We start from the raw sequence: 23311 nt of genomic DNA, 5'->3' as shown, positions 1-23311 counted from the left end.
GCTAGTAACCTTATATTATGTTTAGTGTATGTTTTTGTGCTAGGTTTCAATCTTGTCCTAAGGAATCTCATCTACATGCCGTTAAAAGAATATTTAAATATTTGCTTGGGACTATTAATTTAGGAGTGTGGTATCCTAGAAATGTTGAGTTTAAATTGGTAGGATATTCTGATGTGGATTTTGCACGAAGTTTACTTGATCGTAAAAGTACTAGCGGAACTTGTCAATTTCTTGGTAGTTCATTAGTTTCTTGGTTTAGTAAAAAGCAAAATTCTGTTGCCTTTACGGAAGCGGAATATATTGCGGTTGCTAGTTGTTGTGCTCAAATTCTTTGGATGAAACAAACTCTTTGTGATTTTGGATTAAAATTTGATAGCGTGCCTATCTTTTGTGATAACACAGTGCTATTAATTTAACCAAAAATCCTATTCATCATTCTAGAACTAAACATATTGACATTAGACATCATTTTATTAGAGAGCATGTGCAAAATGGACATATTATTCTTGATTTTGTAAACTCTGATAATCAATTAGCAGATATTTTTACCAAGTAGTTAAATGAAGAATTTTTTTGCAAAAATAGGCTTGAGCTTGATATTATTCGGTGTGATATATCTTGAATTTGAGTTTGGTATTAATCCGTGTGATATATCTTGAATTTTATAATCTTAATTATAGGCATGTTCTTAGGGGAGCATGTCATTCTTTCATTATTGTATTATTGTTCTTTTTTATGATTACAAAGGGGAGAAAATTAGGAAAAATATGTTCTAAATTTCTTATTTTATAATTAATGAATCATTTCGTTGTTATTTTATAATTAATGAATCACTTTGTTATTGTGTTATTTCATAATTCATTGACACACTAATATAGGCGGAGAATATGGATTTGAGTGAATTTCAAATTTATGATATTATATTAGAATGTCTATCATAATTGATGAATATTATTATTTGGACATGTGCATCTTTTAAGTTTTATGGTTTTACAGATTTCATACTATTTTTCTTGAAATAGTTTGTCATCATCAAAAGTGTGAGATGGTTGGCTTTTTGGCCCTTAATCTCAAATTAATTAATTTAAATTAATTAATTTTAATTAATTAATTAATTAATGTTTCGATGATAACAAACCTACCTTTAATTATTAACTATTCTCAGTATTTTGTCCACAGGGTAAGGTTTGGAATAACGATTTCAACGTCTTTTTTGGTTCACTCAAATTAGAGATAAAACGAACAAGTTTCAATCAAAGCAAGATACTCGACGTGATGATGTGGTGGCAAAATTGACATTATGGACCAATCAAATTCAAAACAAGATACCTGACGTGATAATGTGGTGACAAAATTGATATCATGGACCAACGGCAAAATTGACATCATAGACCAATCGAAGTATGACATTTATAAATTTTGTAGAGTAACAAATGGTGGAGTTTTCAATTACATTTATAAAAGTTTTCGGTTACTTTTAAATGGAAAGAAATTATAATGATTTCATTTACATTTATGAAAACTAGTTGTTACTTTTAAATGAAAAAAAAAATAATAACAATTTCATTTACCGGCCACTCTGAAAGAGTAGATTTACAATTTTCTCACACTACAATAGACCTCTGTCTCAAAATAAGATAAACTATAGATTTACAATTTTCTCACCCTACAAACTATAGATTTACAATTTTCTCACCCTACAATAGACATCTCTCTCCGAATAAGATAAACCAGAAATAAAATTGAAAACTTGGAGAGAGCAATCATAGAGGCTTTTAAAAAAAAGTTTAGATAGAGGAAATGATCGAATTTGTGTATTGTGAAATGTTCTGTGTGGGTTGTGTTCTGAAAAATAGGAAGGGAATTGATACCGACCACTAAAACATGAACAAACGTGGACCACAAAAAATAATATTTATTTATTTTTAAATTTATCGTAAAAAATTATAAACCACATGTTTCATATATATATATATATATATATATATATATATATACCATGTAATAATATAATAAAAAAATGTTAATGAAAATCAGGTAGGTAATTGAAAAGTATTATAAATTCAATTATAAATGTAATTGAAATCATTTTGTAATTTAAATAATTTTCTTTCTCAAAACTAGTTTTCATAGATTTCACATGATTTTTTTGTAATTTAAATAATTTTCTTTCTCAAAATTAGTTTTTTTTTCATAAAGTAAATCAAATCATTATAATTATAATTTCTTTCCATTTAAAAGTAATAACTAGTTTTTATAAATGTAAATGAAATCATTATAATTTTTTTTTCATTTAAAAGTAACAACTAGTTTTCATAAATGTAAATGAAATCATTATAATTTTTTTCCATTTAAAAGTAATCGAAAACTTTTATAAATGTAATTGAAAACTCCATCATTTGTTACTCTACCAAATTTATAAATGTCATAATTCGATTGGTCTATGATGTCAATTTTGCCGCTCGTCCATAATATCAATTTTGTCACCACATCATCACATCAGGTATCCTGTTTTGAATTTGATTGGTCCATGATGTCAATTTTGCCGCCATATCATCACGTCGAGTATCTTGTTTTGACTGAAACTTCTTCGTTTTATCTCTAATTTGAGTGAACCAAAAAAGACGTTGAAATCGTTATTCCAAACCTTACACTGTGGACAAAATACTGAGAATGGTTAATAATTGAAGGTAGGTTTGTTATCATCAAAACATTAATTAATTAATTAAAATTAATTAATTTGAGATTAAGGGCCAAGAAGCAACACTAAGACACCTCAAGAAATTGAGGATATGAGACATATTCTCTATGTATCAGCAGTCGGTAGTCTGATATGCCATGTTGTGTACTTGACCCGACATATGCTATGTTGTGGGAATTGTCAGCAGATATCAGTCCAATCCGGAACATGTTCATTGGACTGTCGTTAAAAATATCCTCAAGTATCTCAGCAGAACGAGGGACTATATGCTAATGTACGGCGCTAAGAATCTGATCCTTACAGGATACACTGACTCAAATTTTCAGACCGATATCGATTCGACAAATCGACATCGGGATCTATTTTCACTATGAATAGAGGAGCAATAATATGGAGAAGCATAAAGTAAGGTTGCATTGCTGATTCCACCATGGAAGCTGAGTATGTTGCTGCTTGTGAAGCAGCGAAAGAATCAGTATGGCTTAGGAAGTTCTTAACTGATTTGGAAGTCGTTCCAAATATGCATTTGCCTATAACTCTTTATTGTGATAATAGTGGAGCAATTGCAAATTCTAAAGAACCAAGAAGCCATAAGCGAGGAAAACATATTGAGCGCAAATATCATCTCACAAGGGAGATTGTGCAACGAGAAATGTGATCGTCACACAGATAGCTTCTGAGCACAATATTGTTGATCCATTTACAAAGCCCCCCACAGCTAAAGTGTTTGAAGGGCACCTAGTGAGTCTAGGACTATGAGTTATGTAATCTAGAGCAAGTGGGAGAAAATGCATGGGTATGTGATGCCCTAGTTCATTGTACTTATGTCTTTCTGTCTACTCAACATTATAAAACCCCACTAGAGTTTTAGTCCAAGTGGGAGTTTGTTGGGTTTTATGTTCTAAAACTCCTAGTTTGTAAACAAATACATATTCTATTTTCAATAAAATTATTATTGATGTTTATTCAGTAAAGATTGTTATTGAATAAAGTGAATGTTACAATCATTAATATAAATTCAATAAACTAAGAACACTATGGCTATAGTATGATTACTTGAAATATATGTAGAGACATAAGAGCGGATCAAGTTCAAGTATAAAGTCAAAATTATCTACAGTACAGGGATAAGACTGAGTACCTTATTCTGGGGACACTATGGATGCGGCCCAGTTTTGTATATAATAAACAATGTGATCACTAAATTGTACATGTGGAGACATGTGAGTGGGGGCATCCTATGCAATGAGTATTGCATAAGATCGGACCATGAAGAAAACCACTCTCACTTTATAATGTCATTTACTGTTGAGACTAATTTTTTTCATTTGATGACCTAGGTAACTCAATCTTAATCCTGAGCTAACTATGAACTCCTGTTTATTTGGAATTATCCTTAGATTTGCATGGGTTAGAGTGGCCCGAGTTCGCCGACTCAATAAGCCTCCCATTTCAGGGGTAAGATTGGGTGAATAGTTGGGGACTCACTCCTACCCGCTTTTAGGGATAGTAGAGAGGTTGTTCCCTTAAGTACTAACTCCAAGTCTTGAATAAGGGACCCCACCCTCTCACTGGCCCGAGAGGGATTCGGTTTAGTGATTGGACCACAAACCAATTGTTCATTAGAGGATCAGTGGGACTTAAGGACCAAGAAGTAACTTTAGGGGTAAAATGGTAAATTAACCTAGCTCTAGTTACAAACAACCTGTGAAGGATCGACTTACTAATCATGGTTATAACAAATGACAGAAATATATCTATAGTGAGGGGAGTGCAACTACTAGACTATAGTTGAGTGTCCTCGTAGTTAACGAATGTTGGTTAACAAGGTTAATGAGTTTAGCCGGTTAATCTAGGATTGTTGGAGCCCATGATCTATAGGTCTATTAGGTCCCCCTGCTAGCTCATATCGGACTAAACCTTAGAACAGTGTGACGAGTGAGTTTGAAGTGTTCGAATTCAAATTAGGGTATACAGCTAAATATATACAATATATTTAACCGCATTTTGTTTTAAATATGAATTAAACAAAAAGAGAGAATTGGAGATATTTAAATAAGATTTAAATATTTTAATTATGAATAGGGATTCATAATTAATATGTGCCGAATTCATTGGGATTGACATTTTATTTAATGTAAAATATTAATTAAATTATTTATTTAATCATTTAATATTATTTTGATTTGAAATTAATTATTTAAATTAATTGTTGAATTAAAATAAAGAAAGTCAAAAGGTTGACTTTACCTAATGAAAAGTACATGCTTGAGTTAGTGGAATATTGAGCGTCCAAATTTGGTTTAACCAAACATGCATCAAATTTGAATGAAATTTTGAGTGTCAAAATTTGGTTAACTTAATCCCACCAATTTGAGTAGAATTTTGAGTGTCAAAATTTGGTTAACTTAATCCCACCAATTTGAGTAGAATTTTGAGTGTCAAAATAGAGTAATAAGTTGCATGCAAAGTTTGCATGAAAACCTTGAGAAAATCTCTCTTCCTCCACATTATCCTGATTCTAAAGCACAAAAATTATAAGCCACGGTTATAATAGCCAAATAATAATAATAATAATAATAATAAATAAAAAAATAAAAAAATAAAAAAAATTATATAAAAAAATATATATATGTCAAAATAATAATAATAATAATAATTCATAAATAAATAACTAAAAATGATTACTTAAAAATAAAATTAAAAATAAAATTTACCCACCCTTCCCCACAAACCCATAAATAAATAACTAAAAATGATTACTTAAAAATAAAAATAAACATAAAATTTACCAACCTCTCTCCACTAACCTCTCATCCCAACCACATCCTCTTTCCTCGACCCCACAATATCACAAAATGTCATATTTAAGAAAAAGTAAAATGTGTTTCACCCAAAGTAGATATGATGCAGATTTACCTAGAGAGATTTTGGTATGTTATTACGGTAAAATCCTATCTCATTTTTTTTTCCTTTGTATATAGTTATGGTTAAAAGAAATTAATTTAGGATCAAATCTTTTTTCATATTTTACTAGATAATCGTATCCCATATTCAATTAATTAGATTTTTTGTTAGCATTTCGAGTGATAGGACATAATGTTAGAATCAATAAAATTTTAGTTGGCAGATTTATAAATCTATAAGATGGTAGCCAAACAATCGATTAAAATTGGCCAATAATATCGGTTTACATAATGAAAATAAATATAGGGTTAGAGTAATATCTTGTTTCCAGAATTGAAAAGGTTTACCGAATTGAAAATCTATTTACAGAATGAAAATAATTACAAAGACGTAGGAGGGAAGATTGAGGAAAGATTTGCCGAACAGAATTTAAAAATAAAACAGTAAATATGGGCATGGAACTCCATCAAATTTTGTCTAACAGTAAATATAAGAATTTTAGGATGGCGAATGTAAATTAGAGAAATAATTTTATAGACTTTCAACTTGAAACTGATGTCATGGGCTCACATAGGTTGACTTTGATTTCAAAGGACGGAATCGAACTTTCATTAAGGATATATTCGTGACAACGACTTAAGTAACCAGGTAAGTGGCCTTACTATCGGAATGGTTATATTTGATGTTGACACGTGCCTATGGTTTTGCACGTGTCATATATACTGATATGTGTGAATTATCTGTGAATCGGTAGACTTATATTATGTTTGTGTTATGTTATAATATGTGAATTGTATGATAATAAGTGTGGTACGATGTGTTCAAGGATATGTTTGAGATAGGATACGAGAAGGATGCACAAAACGAAATGTAACGATAGGAGTAAGATACGTTCATGAAACGTTAAGGTTAGGTTACATACCGGAGTGCCATGGATAGGAGAGATTGATGAAAGAATATGGTTAGGATATGGGTAGAAAGGGATAGGTTTGTGATAGATTGATAGAACGATAGCGTTAGGATACGTTCCTGTGATGATATGACTAAGGTACGTTCACGTAACGATATGACTGTGATAGGTATAAGAACGTTAAGGCTATGATAAGTTAGGGAACGATATGACCACGAAGTGTTTACGATACTCAATGTTTATGATACGATATATTGTGATGTGATGTGTCATGTTTAGATTGTTTTGTGTGACCATTGAGGTAATTGTTGTATGAATTGCACATTATGAAATGACATGTTAAAAGCATGGAGTGTTATGTTATGTTTTCTAAATTGTATGTATACAGCATGTTATGAATGACATGATATCACCACAAATGAAATGAAATGAAATGTAACCCCGTTAGGATTATGTATGATACGTAGACTGAAAATGAGAAATGACATGTTAAGCATGAAAGATGATAGTGGGGTTATATTCATTAATGATAAAAGTAGAAATATTGGGGACCCCATGCATTATGTGTTCTCATGCATTTGGGGGATACCCATATTCCATCACGAGGGTATGGACACGTACATCCAATGGCAGGACAACGATCGTTATGTTTGCATAGCGCTGTCATGACGGTGACTAGTTCTAACGAGTGTCCAGCCTAAGGAGCTCCCAAAGTATGCTCGCCGAACAAGGAAAGTGGCCCAGCGGTGTGCGAATTGACTTGTGAGCCCATACTCGCATGTATGAGCTGTGTGTAGAGTAGATGGTACACGTCCAAATTACCCGTTAGAACAGCACCGTAGGAAGACAGATTGAAAGATAGGTCCCATCATCTCATTTGCATGTGATTGTTGCATTTAACTCCAATAATGGGGTCACTTACTGAGTATTCTTTAAATACTCATGTCATGTGCTACTACATTTTTAAGGTTAAGGCAAGGCATTCCTGTACAGCTGACGACGACATCGCAACTCAAGACCATGACACATGCATATGATAGTGGTATTTATTTTCTTAGACTTACGCTAGAATAAGATGTTTTTAACTTAAACTCTTATTTATTTGATTTAGTCGTTTGTTGTGTCGTTTTAAAGATGTTTTCGAAACACGTAAGTCCATGATTGTGTTTTAAGATAAAGGTTATGTTTTAAGGAATTGAAATGAAGTCTTCCGCATTCAATGTTTATGGTACATACGTACTAGCGACCTTAAATTCAGTAGAAAATTTCGGGTCGTTACACTAAGAGTGGTCAAAAAGCTGTGATTTAGCTATTGGAAGCAAAATGACACAGGGGAAGACTCATGTGTTTGGGATTGATATGGTGAAAAGTGTTGTGGAAGCTGTTTTTGATTATGGCGTTACTATGCACCTCTATTTATTGTGAAATCTTTGATATAAGTGTTTCACTTATACAAGCTACAATTTGGAGATGAAACTAACATGAAACAGACCTGCTAAAGATGGAAATGCTTGCAGTCTGAATAATATTCAGTTATGGAATTAACATCCCCTTCTTTTGTCTACTTGTAAACTTGTAGAAGCTACAATTTAAAGACAACATGAAACAAAAAAATTATTATTTTTTTCACCCTTAACTATTATAATTCAAACATAATGAACTAATTATAATTTGTACCTCTAATAAACTGAACTAAAATAAATGAATGTTTGAGTTTTACCTGTTTATAAACAAAGGAGGTGCTCCGACAGTTAGTTATCGAGTTTCTTCCCTTCTGAGGCCACAAGCCATGGATTGTGAAGGAATTTATCCCTCCTCCTACACATTGTCCTAATTGTAAAGCACAAAAATTATAAGGCCACTCTGCTCGACAAACTAAAAGTTGTTAAAAAGCTGTTATGTAGCTATTGGAAGCAAAATGACATAGGGGAAGACTAGTGTGGGAGCTATTTTTAATTATGGCGTTACTATGCACCTCTATTTATTGTGAAATCTTTGATATAAGTATTTCACTTGAACAAGCTACAATTTGAAGATGAAAATAACATTAAACAGACCTGCTAAAAATGGAAATGCTTGTAGTCGAAACAATATTCAGTTCTCGAATTAACATCACTCTTCATTGGTCTACTTGTTCACTTGTTTGTACAAGCTACAAAGACAACATGAAATAAGAAAATTATTATTTTTTCCCCTTAACTATTATAATCCAAACATAATGAACTAATTATAATTTGCACATCTAATACACTGAACTAAAATAAATGAATGTAGTTTTATCTATTTATAGACAAAGGAGGTGCCCCAGCAGTTAGTTACCAAGTTTGTTCCATTCTGAGGCCACAAACCAGTGAATAAATTTATCCCTCCTCCTACACATTGTCTTGATTATAAATGTAACGACCCTAAATTTTTCCTATTTAATCTAAGGTCATTACTATACCTTAAATGCGAAATTTGCATTAAATTGGTCCTGATCATAAATGCGACTTACACTCACCTTTTATTACCTCGTGAAAGAGAAAACGAATACAAGAGAAATAAAGGAAAAACAACAATATTGAAATAAAGAAAAAGAAACAAAACTGAAATCAATGTCTTACCCTACCCTAAGGTTTATTATGCAAATACAATTCAACCTATGCTAACCTATACTAATGATGCAAACTGAATGCAACCTAGACTACACAATGGAAAAACAACTACCCTATGCATGTGCTATGGTCCCGGTGTGTTCGATGTCGCCATCGATGTCACATGGGTGCCTTGCCCTTATCTAAAAAAGTAAAGTAGCATGAGGCTTGAGTATTTATAGAATACTCAGTAAGTGGTCCCCTATCGGGGTTATGCAACAAACACATGCAATGATATGATGGAACTTATCTTTTTATTTCGTTTTCCCTACATTGCTGTCCTAACGGGTAAACTTTGTACGTGTACCATATACTCTACACACAGCCAGTACGTGCGAGTATGGGCTCACCAGCTAGTACGCACACCGCTGGGCCACTTTCCTTATCTGGTGGGCATACTTTGGGAGCTCCTTATGCTAGAACCTGTTAGAACTAGTAACCGTTGCGGCAGCGCTATGCAATGAATAACGGTCGTTGTCCTACCCTTGGATGTACGTGTCCGTACCCTCGTGATGGGATAGGGGTATCCCCATATATGCATGAACACACATAATGCCTGAGGTCCCCATTACTTCTACATCTAACATTAATGAACATAACCCCCCTTGTCATGTTCCATGCTTACATGTCATTCTCATTTTCAATTTACGTATCATACATATTTCTATATTTTAAATTGCATTTTCTACATGCTTAATTTAATTTTACTTTTAGTTTTATTTTCGTCACGGTCCGAGATTTGAAGTCTCGAAAATCACGTAACGAAAGACTCAATGACTCTACATCTAGCAAAAACCGTCTGTTGGACCAATCAACCTAGACCTCTGATACTAAGTTGAGTTCATAAATTTCTTGGCTAAATCCAGCATATGACGTGCTCACAATCATTCCACCCTAGTCCTTGTTGATTCGTACACGTATTTCTTCAATAAAAGTTCAAACAATTAATTACATGCTCAATGTGTGTTCGAGGGCACGATTCTCGGACCTATAAGCTCCAAGGCTCTTAAACTTTCATGTAGAGGTCTAAAATGAATCAATGTGTGTTCGAGGGCACGGTTCCCGGGCTTACCAAGCTCGAAGGCTCTTAAACTTTCTCGTAGAGGTCCAAAATGAATCCAGATTATTATTATAAAAATAAAAATTGCAAAGATGGCGTCGCCCAGACTTGAACTGGAGACCTTCAGTGTGTTAGACTGACGTGATAACCAACTACACCACGACACCATTGGAAGCCTCACAAGAAGGTCACCCAAACTATAGAGTTAAGCCCAAACTTCCTAGAGCCTAAAGAAAAGCCCGTGGAAACCTACCAGGAACTACTGGATGCGATGACAGCCTACAAGTAGGCTGCTTACCGAGTACTTTTTTACTCACCGCATTTTAGATTTCTTTTTCAGGTCTTCGCTAACTGTCGCTCGAGGTGGGGGAGCGTTCGAGAGCTGCATTGTCACTTGAGGGTCGTTTATGAGTGTCGACCCGGTTTGTGTACTTCGGGTCTTTTATATTTCGTTAGAAACAGTATCCCGAACTCTTTCTCCGTTTGTAATAAATTTTAACAACACTTGTTTGTGTTGCCTTTCAATTTGTTCTAGTCGAGGTGTTGATTTTAAATTGCATTATCTAAATGTTTAATTTAATTTTACTTTTAGTTTTATTTTCGTCACGGTTCGAGATTTGAAGCCTCGAAAATCATGTAACGAAAGACTCAATGACTCTTGGCTAAATCCAGCATATGACGTGCTCAAAATCATTCCACCCTAGTCCTTGTTGATTCGTACACGTATTTCTTCAATAAAAGTCATAACAATTAATTACATGCTCAATGTGTGTTCGAGGGCACGGTTCTCGGGCCTATAAGCTCCAAGGCTCTTAAACTTTCTCGTAGAGGTCCAAAATGAATCCAGATTATTATTATAAAAATAAATATTGCAAGTATGGCGTTGCCCAGACTTGAACTGGAGACCTTCAGTGTGTTAGACTGACGTGATAACCAACTACACCACGACACCGTTGGAAGCCTCACCAGAAGGTCAGCCAAACTATAGAGTTAAGCCCAAACTTCCTAGAGCCTAAAGAAAAGCCCGTGGAAACCTACCAGGAACTGGATGCGATGACAGCCTACAAGTAGGCTGCTTACCGAGTACTTTTTTACTCACCGCATTTTAGATTTCTTTTTCAGGTCTTCGCTAACTGTCGCTCGAGGTGGGGGAGCGTTCGAGAGCTGCATTGTCACTTGAGGGTCGTTTATGAGTGTCGACCCGGTTTGTGTACTTCGGGTCTTTTGTATTTCGTTAGAAACAGTATCCCGAACTCTTTCTCCGTTTGTAACAAATTTTAACAACACTTGTTTGTGTTGCCTTTCAATTAGTTCTAGTCGAGGTGTTGTTTGATTTTAAATTGCATTATCTAAATGTTTAATTTAATTTTACTTTTAGTTGTATTTTCGTCACGGTTCGAGATTTGAAGCCTCGAAAATTACGTAACGAAAGACTCAATGGCTCTTCGTCTAGCAAAAACCGTCTGTTGGACCAATCAACCTAGACCACTGATACTAAGTTGAGTTCATAAATTTCTTTACTAAATCCAGCATATGACGTGCTCACAATCATTCCACCCTAGTCCTTGTTGATTCGTACACGTATTTCTTCAATAAAAGTCCAAACAATTAATTGCATGCTCAATGTGTGTTCGAGGGCACGGTTCTCGTGCCTATAAGCTCCAAGGCTCTTAAACTTTCACGTAGAGGTCTAAAATGAATCAATGTGTGTTCGAGGGCACGGTTCTCGGGCTTACCAAGCTCGAAAGCTCTTAAACTTTCTCGTAGAGGTCCAAAATGAATCCAGATTATTATTATAAAAATAAAAATTGCAAAGATGGCGTCGCCCAGACTTGAACTGGAGACCTTCAGTGTGTTAGACAGACGTGATAACCAACTACACCACGACACCGGATGGAAGCCTCACCAGAAGGTCAGCCAAACTATAGAGTTAAGCCCAAACTTCCTAGAGCCTAAAGAAAAGCCCGTGGAAACCTACCAGGAACTACTAGATGCGATGACAGCCTACAAGTAGGCTGCTTACCGAGTACTTTTTTACTCACCGCATTTTAGATTTCTTTTTCAGGTCTTCGCTAACTGTCGCTCGAGGTGGGGGAGCGTTCGAGAGCTGCATTGTCACTTGAGGGTCGTTTATGAGTGTCGACCCGGTTTGTGTACTTCGGGTCTTTTGTATTTCGTTAGAAACTGTATCCCGAACTCTTTCTCCGTTTGTAACAAATTTTAACAACACTTGTTTGTATTGCCTTTCAATTTGTTCTAGTCGAGGTGTTGTTTGATTTTAAATTGCATTATCTAAATGTTTAATTTAATTTTACTTTTAGTTTTATTTTCGTCACGGTTCGAGATTTGAATCTTCGAAAATCACGTAACGAAAGACTCAATGACTCTTCGTCTAGCAAAAACCGTCTGTTGGACCAATCAACCTAGACCTCTGATACAAAGTTGAGTTCATAAATTTCTTGGCTAAATCCAGCATATGACGTGCTCACAATCATTCCACCCTAGTCCTTGTTGATTCGTACACGTATTTCTTCAATAAAAGTCCAAACAATTAATTACATGCTCAATGTGTGTTCGAGGGCACGGTTATCGGGCCTATAAGCTCCAAGGCTCTTAAACTTTCACGTAGAGGTCTAAAATGAATCAATGTGTGTTCGAGGGCACGGTTCCCGGGCTTACCAAGCTCGAAGGCTCTTAAACTTTCTCGTGGAGGTCCAAAATGAATCCAGATTATTATTATAAAAATAAAAATTGCAAAGATGGCGTCGCCCAGACTTGAACTGGAGACCTTCAGTGTGTTAGATTGACGTGATAACCAACTACACCACGACACCGTTGGAAGCCTCACCAGAAGGTCAGCCAAACTATAGAGTTAAGCCCAAACTTCCTAGAGACTAAAGAAAAGCCCGTGGAAACCTACCAGGAACTGGATGCGATGAAAGCCTACAAGTAGGCTGCTTACCGAGTACTTTTTTACTCACCGCATTTTAGATTTCTTTTTCAGGTCTTCGCTAACTGTCGCTCGAGGTGGGGGAGCGTTCGAGAGCTGCATTGTCACTTGAGGGTCGTTTATGAGTGTCGACCCAGTTTGTGTACTTCGGGTCTTTTGAATTTCGTTAGAAACAGTATCCCGAACTCTTTCTCCGTTTGTAACAAATTTTAACAACACTTGTTTGTGTTGCCTTTCAATTTGTTCTAGTCGAGGTGTTGTTTGATTTTAAATTGCATTATCTTAATGTTTAATTTAATTTTACTTTTAGTTTTATTTTCGTCACGGTTCGAGATTTGAAGCCTCGAAAATCACGTAACGAAAGACTCAATGGCTCTTCGTCTAGCAAAAACCGTTTGTTGGACCAATCAACCTAGACCTCTGATACTAAGTTGAGTTCATAAATTTCTTGGCTAAATCCAGCATATGACGTGCTCACAATCATTCCACCCTAGTCCTTGTTGATTCGTACACGTATTTCTTCAATAAAAGTCCAAACAATTAATTACATGCTCAATGTGTGTTCGAGGGCATGGTTCTCGAGCTTATGCTTAATGTGTGTTCGAGGGCACGGTTCTCGTGCCTATAAGCTCCAAGGCTCTTAAACTTTCACGTAGAGGTCTAAAATGAATCAATGTGTGTTCGAGGGCACGGTTCCCGGGCTTACCAAGCTCTTAAACTTTTTCGTAGAGGTCCAAAATGAATCCAGATTATTATTATAAAAATAAAAATTGTAAAGATGGCGTCGCCCAGACTTGAACTGGAGACCTTCAGTGTGTTAGACTGACGTGATAACCAACTACACCACGACACCGTTGGAAGCCTCACCAGAAGGTCAGCCAAACTATAGAGTTAAGCCCAAACTTCCTAGAGCCTAAAGAAAAGCCCGTGGAAACCTACCAGGAACTGGATGCGATGACAGCCTACAAGTAGGCTGCTTACCGAGTACTTTTTTACTCACCGCATTTTAGATTTCTTTTTCAGGTCTTCGCTAACTGTCGCTCGAGGTGGGGGAGCGTTCGAGAGCTGCATTGTCACTTGAGGGTCGTTTATGAGTGTCGACCCGGTTTGTGTACTTCGGGTCTTTTATATTTCGTTAGAAACAGTATCCCGAACTCTTTCTCCATTAGTAACAAATTTTAACAACACTTGTTTGTGTTGCCTTTCAATTTGTTCTAGTCGAGGTGTTGTTTGATTTTAAATTGCATTATCTAAATGTTTAATTTAATTTTACTTTTAGTTTTATTTTCGTCACGGTTCGAGATTTGAAGCCTCGAAAATCACGTAACGAAAGACTCAATGGCTCTTCGTCTAGCAAAAACCGTTTGTTGGACCAATCAACCTAGACCTCTGATACTAAGTTGAGTTCATAAATTTCTTGGCTAAATCCAGTATATGACGTGCTCACAATCATTCCACCCTAGTCCTTGTTGATTCGTACACGTATTTCTTCAATAAAAGTCCAAACAATTAATTACATGCTCAATGTGTGTTCGAGGGCACGGTTCTCGGGCCTATAAGCTCCAAGGCTCTTAAACTTTCAAGTAGAGGTCTAAAATGAATCAATGTGTGTTCGAGGGCACGGTTCCCGGGCTTACCAAGCTCGAAGGCTCTTAAACTTTCTCGTAGATGTCCAAAATGAATCCAGATTATTATTATAAAAATAAAAATTGCAAAGATGGCGTCGCCGAGACTTGACCTTGTTGATTCGTACACGTATTTCTTCAATAAAAGTCCAAACAATTAATTACATGCTCAATGTGTGTTCAAGGGCACGGTTCTCGGGCCTATAAGCTCCAAGGCTCTTAAACTTTCACGTAGAGGTCTAAAATGAATCAATGTGTGTTCGAGGGCACGGTTCCCGGGCTTACCAAGCTCGAAGGCTCTTAAACTTTCTCGTAGATGTCCAAAATGAATCCAGATTATTATTATAAAAATAAAAAATGCAAAGATGGCGTCGCCCAGACTTGAACTGGAGACCTTCAGTGTGTTAGACTGACGTGATAACCAACTACACCACGACACTGTTAGAAACCTCACCAGAAGGTCAGCCAAACTATAGAGTTAAGCCCAAACTTCCTAGAGCCTAAAGAAAAGCCCGTGGAAACCTACCAAGAACTGGATGCGATGGCAGCCTACAAGTAGGCTGCTTACCGAGTACTTTTTTACTCACCGCATTTTAGATTTCTTTTTTAGGTCTTCGCTAACTGTAGCTCGAGGTGGGGGAGCGTTCGAGAGCTGCATTGTCACTTGAGGGTCGTTTATGAGTGTCGACACGGTTTGTGTACTTCGGGCTGTTGTTGCTAGCAAACAAAGGAAAAGAGATGGGGAAGTGATGAGGATGTTGTTGCTCGCAAACAAAGGAGGAAGGGATGGCAAACAAAGGAAAATGGATGGCAAACAAAGGAAAAGAGATGAGGTTGTTGTTACTGGCAAACAAAGGAAAAGGGATGGAGAAGGGATGGGGCTGTTGTTGTTGGGAAACAAAAGAAAAGGGGGCTGTTGTTGGCAAACAAAGGAAAATGGATGGGAAGGGATGGGACTATTGTTGGCAAGAAAAGGGATTGGGGCGGTTGCTAGCAAACCACATGGAATTCTAGAACCAAGAAAATGGACTGGGGCTGCTGTTGGCAAGAAAAGGGATTGGGCGGTTGTTGGCAAACAAATGGAATTTCTGAACCAAGAAAAGGGATGGGGCAAACAAGGGTGGAATTTCACAACAAAGAAAAGGGAAGAGATGGGGCTGTTGCTGGCAAACAAAGAAAAAGAGATGGGGCTGTTGCTGGCAAACAACCAACAAAGAAAATGGGGAAAAGGTAATTCCAGAACCAACAAAGAAAAAGGAGAAAAGGTAATTCCGAAACCAACAAAGAAAAAAGGGATGTAATAGTTCTTTTTCCGGAACCAACTAAGAAAAGGGATGGATGGTTCTTTTTCCAGAACCAACAAAGAAAAAGAATGAGATGGTAATTTCAGAACCAACAAAGATAAGGGATATGATGGTAATTCCAGAACTAACAAAAAAGGGGGAACCAACAAAGAAAAGAGATGAGATGGTAATTCCAAAACCAACAAAGATAAGGGATATGATGGTAATTCCATAACCAACAAAGAAAATGAATGGTAATTCTAGAACAGAGAAAATTGATGGTAATTATAGAATAAAGAAAATGGATGGTAATTACAGAACCAAGAAAGAGAAGGGATGGTAATTCTAGAATAGAGAGAAAATGGAGGGTAAGTCTAGAACCCATGAAGAAAATGGACGGTAATTCGAGAATAAAGAAAAGAGATTGTAATTCTAGAACAAAAAAAATGGATGAGATGAGGATGGTAATTCCAGAACCAACAAAGAAAATGGATGGTAATTCTCGAACAAAAAAAAAAGTAATTCCAGAACTAACAATCATACATCATCATAACTCATACATCATCATAGACTCATCCATCATCATATACTCAAACATCAACATATACTAGGATACCGCATCATACGATACAACTCATACATCATCATAACTCATACAATTTCTAGTCTATCCTGTAGTAAGGCCACTTACTTAGTTGGTCTTAGCCGAAGCATTTTCTAATTTAATTAACATAAGCTCCCGTTCCTCGAGATCTTCTCCAAAGGTTGTCGGGGTTCGCTTCCTATCTCACCATTAGTCACCTTTTGTTAGTATTTCACATTTTATTTAATAATCCAATTAATAATGTGAATACGGCTCTAAAATGGCCTCAATGACCTTAAACGCTGCCCAAAATAGGTTCGAAAGGGTTAGAACGGTGATAATTGGATCAAAAATTGAAAGTTGAGCCAGATAAGCCTAGGAGCCGCCAAAGGAGCTGCCAGAGGAGCATCGCCGCAGCCCTTTACGCCGAGTGAAGCCGAGGGTGCGTCTGTGCCGCTGGGTGCCATGTGGCTGCAGCAGGACGCGCCACGTAATACAGGTGGCATCGGGTCGAGGTCGATCAGAGTCGCGGGTTTGGGTTGGCTCCCGGGTCGTTGGCTACAGGTGTTGGCTGCTGGACTTCTGTTCCCGAGATGGGCCGCAGACGCGTTCAGCTGCAGAGCGAATTCGCTGGGTTGAGGAAACTTTGGCTTCAGGTTCTACAAATGGGCTGGATTCGAATCAGGTTCGACTTGGATCCGACGGACTAAAATCATGTGTATACCTACCTTATTGTTTGAATTCCGATCTTCAAACAAAGTTCTTTAAATTTCACCGCGCCTGAGATTTGGTGAAGATGTCTCCAATTTGTTTCTCTGTTTGGATGATATCAATCTTCATGAGCCCCCGATTTGCACATTCTCGGATGTAGTGGAATCTAATTTCTATGTGCTTGCTCCGGTCGTGCAAAACTGGATTTTTGATCAGGGAGATCGTAGCTTTGTTGTCCACGTATAACATTGGTGGATCGCCTTCTCTTTCGATGAGTTCTTCCATCAGTTGCACAAGCTAGACCCCCTGTGTTGCTGCCGTCAAAGCGACAATGTACTCTGCAGTGCAAGAAGATAAAGCAACTACCTTTTGCTTAGTTGATTGCCAGCAGATCGCGGTGCTTGAGAGGAAGTAAATCATCCCGCTAGTGCTCTTACGATCATCAACGTCACCGACCATGTCACTATTACTATAGCCGACCAGCTCAAGCTTCTCTTTTCCTCTCTCTGCGCAGTATCTCACACCCCAGCCTCTGGTTCTAACCACATAGCACAGATGCGCTTGACAGCCACAAGATGCTCCTCCCTAGGTGCTTCCATAAACCTACTCATGTATCCAACGGAATAAGCAAGGTGAGGGCATGTGTTTACCAGATAGCGCAGGCTCCCGACAATGCTGCGGTAATGGGTGGAGTCAATTATCGTTGTAGTGCCGACCTTCCTTAGTTGGAGTCGGGCCTCCATTGGTGTCCTTGTAGGGTTACTGTCTGCTAGCCCAGCTGTGTCCAGCAGCTTCTTTGCATATGCACCTTGACAGAAGGTGATGCCTGCAGTACTCTGTTGCACTTAGATGCCGATGTAGTAACTGAGCACGCTGAGATCACTCATCTTGAAGTTCTTTGATATCTCCCTCTTGAATCTCCCAAGAACTTCATGTCGCCTCCACTGATTATGAGGGCGTCAACGTACACTCCCACGATCAACCGCTGTTTGTCGTGGCCTTGCATGTACATGCCATGCTCAGAGGCATATCGCTTGAACTTCAGCGACAGAAGGGTACTGTTGAGCTTCGCATTCTAGACTCGTGGTGCTTGTCGAAGCCCGTAGAGTGCCTTCTGCAGGCGCAGTACCTTGTCGGAGTTGTGGTTGTCCAAGAAGATAGGTGGTTGTCGGACGTAGACGGTCTCCTTCAGCTCTCTGTTGAGGAAAGCGGACTTCACGTCCATGTGGTGGACCTCCCAGGAATGATGTGCCCCGATCGCCAGCAATAGGCGACAGATTCCAACCCTGCCACCGGCGCGAATACCTCTTCAAAGTCCGCTCCTTGCTTCTAGACATAGCCCTTCGCCACCAGACGGGCCTTGTGCTTCACAACTTCTCCTTTTTCGTTACGCTTCAGTTAGAAGACCCATTTGAACCCTATGGCTCGGTGTCCCGGCGACATGTCCTCCAGACTCCACGTCTTGTTCCCAGTGATGGACGTCATCTCTTCCTACGTTACCTTCAGCCAGCATGAGTTCTTTTCTGCTCCGGCGAAGGTGTTCAGTTCATTCGCGCTGATGGCATGCAGCTTAGCCACCTCTTCTTCAAGCTCGCGCGCCGCAAGTTCAGGTGGTTCACCTCCTCCCAATAGGTCTTCCATCCTCTAGTGTGGTTCCTTAGTAGACCTCATAGAAGCCCAAATGTAGATTGCAGCGGTAGAAACAACCTTTGAGACTATGGAAATCGGCCCGAGTCAACGAAGGAGCAAATGAGTCTATTTTTTCCTTCATCTGTTATAGAGAAGTGGTACCCTAATAGTAGTCATCAACAAAAAGAAAATTGGTAGTGGTTAAAAAGTTTGAAAATTATTAACAAGAAATTATTTAACATTTTATTTTTCTTTTGTAGTTTAATAGTATTATTAAGTAAGAATAAAGAGAATGTTCTCGATTTCTTTTTTTTGAATTATTAATTTAGCTTTTAAGAAACCATGTTGACTATAAAGAAACCATGAATTGACTATAAAGAAACGGATGAATTCTTTATTTGAATTTTTATTATTTTTTATTCGCTAAATATGGCCTAATCTACCGTAAATATAGGGTTGGGTAAAGAAAGAAGAAGCCCCTACCGCCAAATTTCTTCAATTTCTTCAATCAAATTTTTTTTACTCCTTTGCTCCATCGAATTTTACACCATAAATATTATTTTTTTTACTCCTTTGCTCCATCAAATTTCTTCAATCAAAGTTCCTCCTCCTCCATCAATGCCCCTACCGCCACCATCAACGGCTATTCCTCCTCCTCCATCAATGCCCCTGCGGCCACCATCAACGGCAGTTGCCAATCCAGGGCCATCTTTATCCGGCTAGACTAAAGCCATTACATTGGGATAAGATCAATACCAATGTAGATCATCCTACGGGGTGTGGGACAAGATCGATAGAGGTTCTTTCAGGTATAACCCATCATTATAATTCAATTTGGCTCTCTTCTTTGAGTTTTTCACTACGGTTTGATCTTTTTTCTTCGGCTTTAATGTCAACCTTATGGAAGCTTTGTTCGAGTATGTTGCCACAAACAAGAAACAGCCAACAAAGCTAAGAGGCCTCAACAATGGCGGACAAGCGCTAATCTCCATTCTCGAAGGGCAAGAAACATTGCAATAATTCTTAAATCCCTCACCATAACTCGGAAAGAACTTCTCGATGCTCTGGCGGAGGGACATGACCTCGATTCAGACACACTCGAAAAGCTTGTCAAGATCACTCCAACCAAAGAACAACAATCTCAAATCCTCGAATTTGATGGCGATCCATTAAGGCTTGACGATGCAGAATCCTTCATTTTCCATCTTCTCAAAGATTTTCCGACAGCCTTCAATCGTCTAAACGCCATGTTTTTCAGATCAAGCTTCAAATCAGAGCTTAATCGACTCAAGGACTTTTCCCAAACACGTAGTAGGGGTTGCGAAGAACTAATGAATAAAGGGTTATTTACTAAACTCTTGGAAGCAACTCTCAAAGTTGGAAACCGATTGAATTCAGGAACAACGAGAGGTAATGCAAAAGCTTTCCATCTTAATTTACTCTTAAGACTTTCAGATGATAGAAAAACCGCATTGCTTCCTTTCATTGTCAAAGAAGTCATAAAATTCGAAGGGAAAAAACAATTCTCAAACACAAATTCAAAGAATCTCAAATCGAAAAAGGAAATAGAAATCGAATACATAATACTTGGATTATCAGCTATGGAATCACTCACCTTAGAGCTCTCTAACGTCAAGAAAGCGTCCACAATCGACTACGAAACCTTCACTATCACTTGCCCTAATCTATTAAGCAAAATCTCAGAGATACAAAACCTTCTATCGATTGAAGGCTGTGGTGAATACAAGAGAAAGATGTTAGAATTTGTGAAATCCGCAACGGAAGAAGTTGAGATAGCAAGAAGAGAACAAAAAAGAGTGTTGGATGAATTGAAGAAGACAAATGAGTACTATGAAACAGGGGATAGAGAAAATCCGTTAGGGCTTTTTGTGATAGTAAAGAATTTTGTGAACGCCGTGAATCAGGTGTGTCGTGAAATAGCTCGGGAGTTGAGAGGGAAGATCAAGATGGGAAATATGGATGCATGTCTGCCATTGAAGAGCACAATTAGCTTGAGATTTCCAGGTTTGGCGGAACATTTCAAGTGTAGAAGCTGTCCCGCCCATTCCATGGATTAGCTTTTCTGAATTGGATTCTCCTACAAAAAAAAAAAAAAAAAAAAAAAAACTTTTATATTTGGTCTTGAAAAGATTAAATGTACAAATTATTTTATAAAGAAATACACATTTTTGGTTAATATGGTTGATTGATTTCATGGCTAATGTGATATAAATCTTTAATACTCAAATCTATTTGCCTGTTTGTTGTGATTCTTCATTCTTATAATGTATCATCGTTGGATAACTCCAAAACTAATAAGAAATATGAATAATATTATAGGCTCAATCACTCATCCATATATGGGATTGGAGGCATTGGTAAGACCACTTTGGCCAAAACTTTATACAAAATTTTTTTCTCTAATTTGAATGTTGCTTTCTATCAAATCTTAAGGAAGCTTCAAAGCAATTCAATTGCCCTGTTCAACTTCAAGAACACTAGATCCATGAGATCTTAAAGGAAATTTTGAAGGTTGAAAATCTTGATAAAGGAATCAACATGGTAAGAAATAGACTGCGTTCAAATAAAGTTCTTATAGCTCTAGATGATGTGGATAAGCTTGAGCAGTTAGAAGCATTGGTTGGTAGACATGATTGGTTTGACGCTGGTAGTATAATCATTGTGACAACAAGAAACCGTCATTTACTTTTATCCACAAATTTGATGAAAAGTATCGTATTCAAAGAATGAATCACAATGATGCCCTTAAACTTTTTAGTTCACACGCTTTTAAGAAAAGTCATCCACCAAGTACATACCTAGACGTTTCAAAACGTGCTACAAGTTATTGTAAAAGGTCATTCGTTGGCTCTTGTTGTTTTGGATTCTTTCCTTTGTACTAGATACGACCAAGGAGAATGGACAGGTATGTTTGTCAAAGTAAGTCGATAGTAATGTTGAATTACTAAACTATGAGTTTGTAGGGAACCGATGCAATTAAAGCTATAAAGTTGGAGTTACCTAAACCCACAAGGTTGGGTGTTGATCCTCGAGCTTTTAGAAACATGAAAAACCTAAGATGGCTAATGGTTCAAAATGCAAGATTTTTCACTAATATTGAATATCTACAGAATAATTTAAAGTGGATTAAATGGCGTGGATTTGCTTAAAAATCTTTGCCATCTTTCTTTATTACAAAAGATCTTGTTGGATTAGATTTGCAACATAGCCTCATCAAAAATTTGGGGAAAGAATCGAAGATAATTATATTGCTACTTTTATGATTCAAAAATTTTCATTGATTTTCTTATAATAATATTTTATCTAAATTAGATTTTTCTTTTCTAGGATTGACAATGGTTGAAGTTTGTTGATCTTAGTTACTCTAATTCATTAGAGAAAATTCGTAACTTCTCTCCAATATCGTCAAACTTTGAAGAATTGTATCTTAACAATTGCACAAAATTGAGAACCATTCCTACGTCAATTGTTTCTCTTGGTAAGCTTGTTACCTTATACCTTAATCATTGTTCGAATCTTAAAAAGTTTCCAAGCTATCTCAGGTCGAAATCTCTTAAAATTTTGAAGCTTAGATACCGAAAGAAAGAGAGAAAGAAAGAAAAAAAAAACTTTAGGAACTTACAAACTTCTCCCCATCATCAAACCTTAAAAAATTATATCTCAATAATTGCATAAAAAGAGTGATTCTGAGTCTATTAGAGCTTTAGATAGTCTTCGTATCTTAGAGCTTACAAAATGCACTAACCTTGAAAAACTTTCAAGCTACCTCGAGTTAAAGTCCCTTGTATATTTAAAACTATCTAGGTGTTCTAAGCTCAAAAAGTTTCTAAAAATTGTCGAAAACATGAAATCTTTAAGGATTTTGGATTTGGATTTTACGGCCACAAAGGAGATACCTTCAACAATTGGATGCCTTAGTGATCTCGCTGTGTTAGACCTTGAAGGTTGCACAAACCTCATCTCCCTCCCTAGTACCATTTATTTGCTACTGAATCTTCGTCATCTTCGTCTTAATGGGTGTTCCGGAATTGAAATGTTACCCAATAAATGGGACCCAACCAACGATCCAGTATGCTCTTCCCGAAATCATTGACACTTTGTTGAGTTCACAATTTTTGAGCTTGAAAATTGCAAAATATCAAATCTTATATGGGATTGCAAATTTTTGATCTTGTAAAAGAAGTATTGTCGATATTAAATCTTACTTGCACGCCTTTATATGGTTGGAATTGATTCTCAACTAGAAAATTTAAGGTCAAACTCCGATTATTCGAAATAAGATGAGCCATGTAATGGTG

The 23311-nt window shown here is 37.0% G+C and overlaps 6 non-coding genes and 1 pseudogene across 6 annotated transcripts; 1 reads left to right on the top strand and 6 right to left on the bottom strand.

Moving 5' to 3' along the window:
* Positions 1 to 10304: 10304 nt before the first annotated feature.
* Positions 10305 to 10378, bottom strand: TRNAV-AAC (transfer RNA valine (anticodon AAC)). Its single transcript has one exon. It is a non-coding gene; the product is annotated as a tRNA-Val (tRNA).
* A 711-nt stretch (positions 10379 to 11089) lies between these two features.
* TRNAV-AAC (transfer RNA valine (anticodon AAC)) lies at positions 11090 to 11163 on the bottom strand. Its single transcript has one exon. It is a non-coding gene; the product is annotated as a tRNA-Val (tRNA).
* Positions 11164 to 12028: 865 nt separating this feature from the next.
* TRNAV-AAC (transfer RNA valine (anticodon AAC)) lies at positions 12029 to 12102 on the bottom strand. The gene has a single exon. It is a non-coding gene; the product is annotated as a tRNA-Val (tRNA).
* An 869-nt stretch (positions 12103 to 12971) lies between these two features.
* Positions 12972 to 13045, bottom strand: TRNAV-AAC (transfer RNA valine (anticodon AAC)). The gene has a single exon. It is a non-coding gene; the product is annotated as a tRNA-Val (tRNA).
* An 895-nt stretch (positions 13046 to 13940) lies between these two features.
* TRNAV-AAC (transfer RNA valine (anticodon AAC)) lies at positions 13941 to 14014 on the bottom strand. Its single transcript has one exon. It is a non-coding gene; the product is annotated as a tRNA-Val (tRNA).
* Positions 14015 to 15152: 1138 nt separating this feature from the next.
* Positions 15153 to 15226, bottom strand: TRNAV-AAC (transfer RNA valine (anticodon AAC)). The gene has a single exon. It is a non-coding gene; the product is annotated as a tRNA-Val (tRNA).
* Positions 15227 to 18837: 3611 nt separating this feature from the next.
* Positions 18838 to 23106, top strand: LOC147790352 (uncharacterized; annotated as a pseudogene).
* The last annotated feature ends 205 nt before the right edge of the window (positions 23107 to 23311 follow it).

The sequence above is a fragment of the Cucurbita pepo genome, chromosome 11 (genome assembly GCF_057944985.1).
Source record: "Cucurbita pepo subsp. pepo isolate OVF chromosome 11, ASM5794498v1, whole genome shotgun sequence".
In the NCBI taxonomy this organism is placed as follows: domain Eukaryota; kingdom Viridiplantae; phylum Streptophyta; class Magnoliopsida; order Cucurbitales; family Cucurbitaceae; genus Cucurbita; species Cucurbita pepo.
The sequence above is the reverse complement of the archived record's forward strand: the minus strand, read 5'-3'. Positions and strand labels throughout refer to the sequence as shown.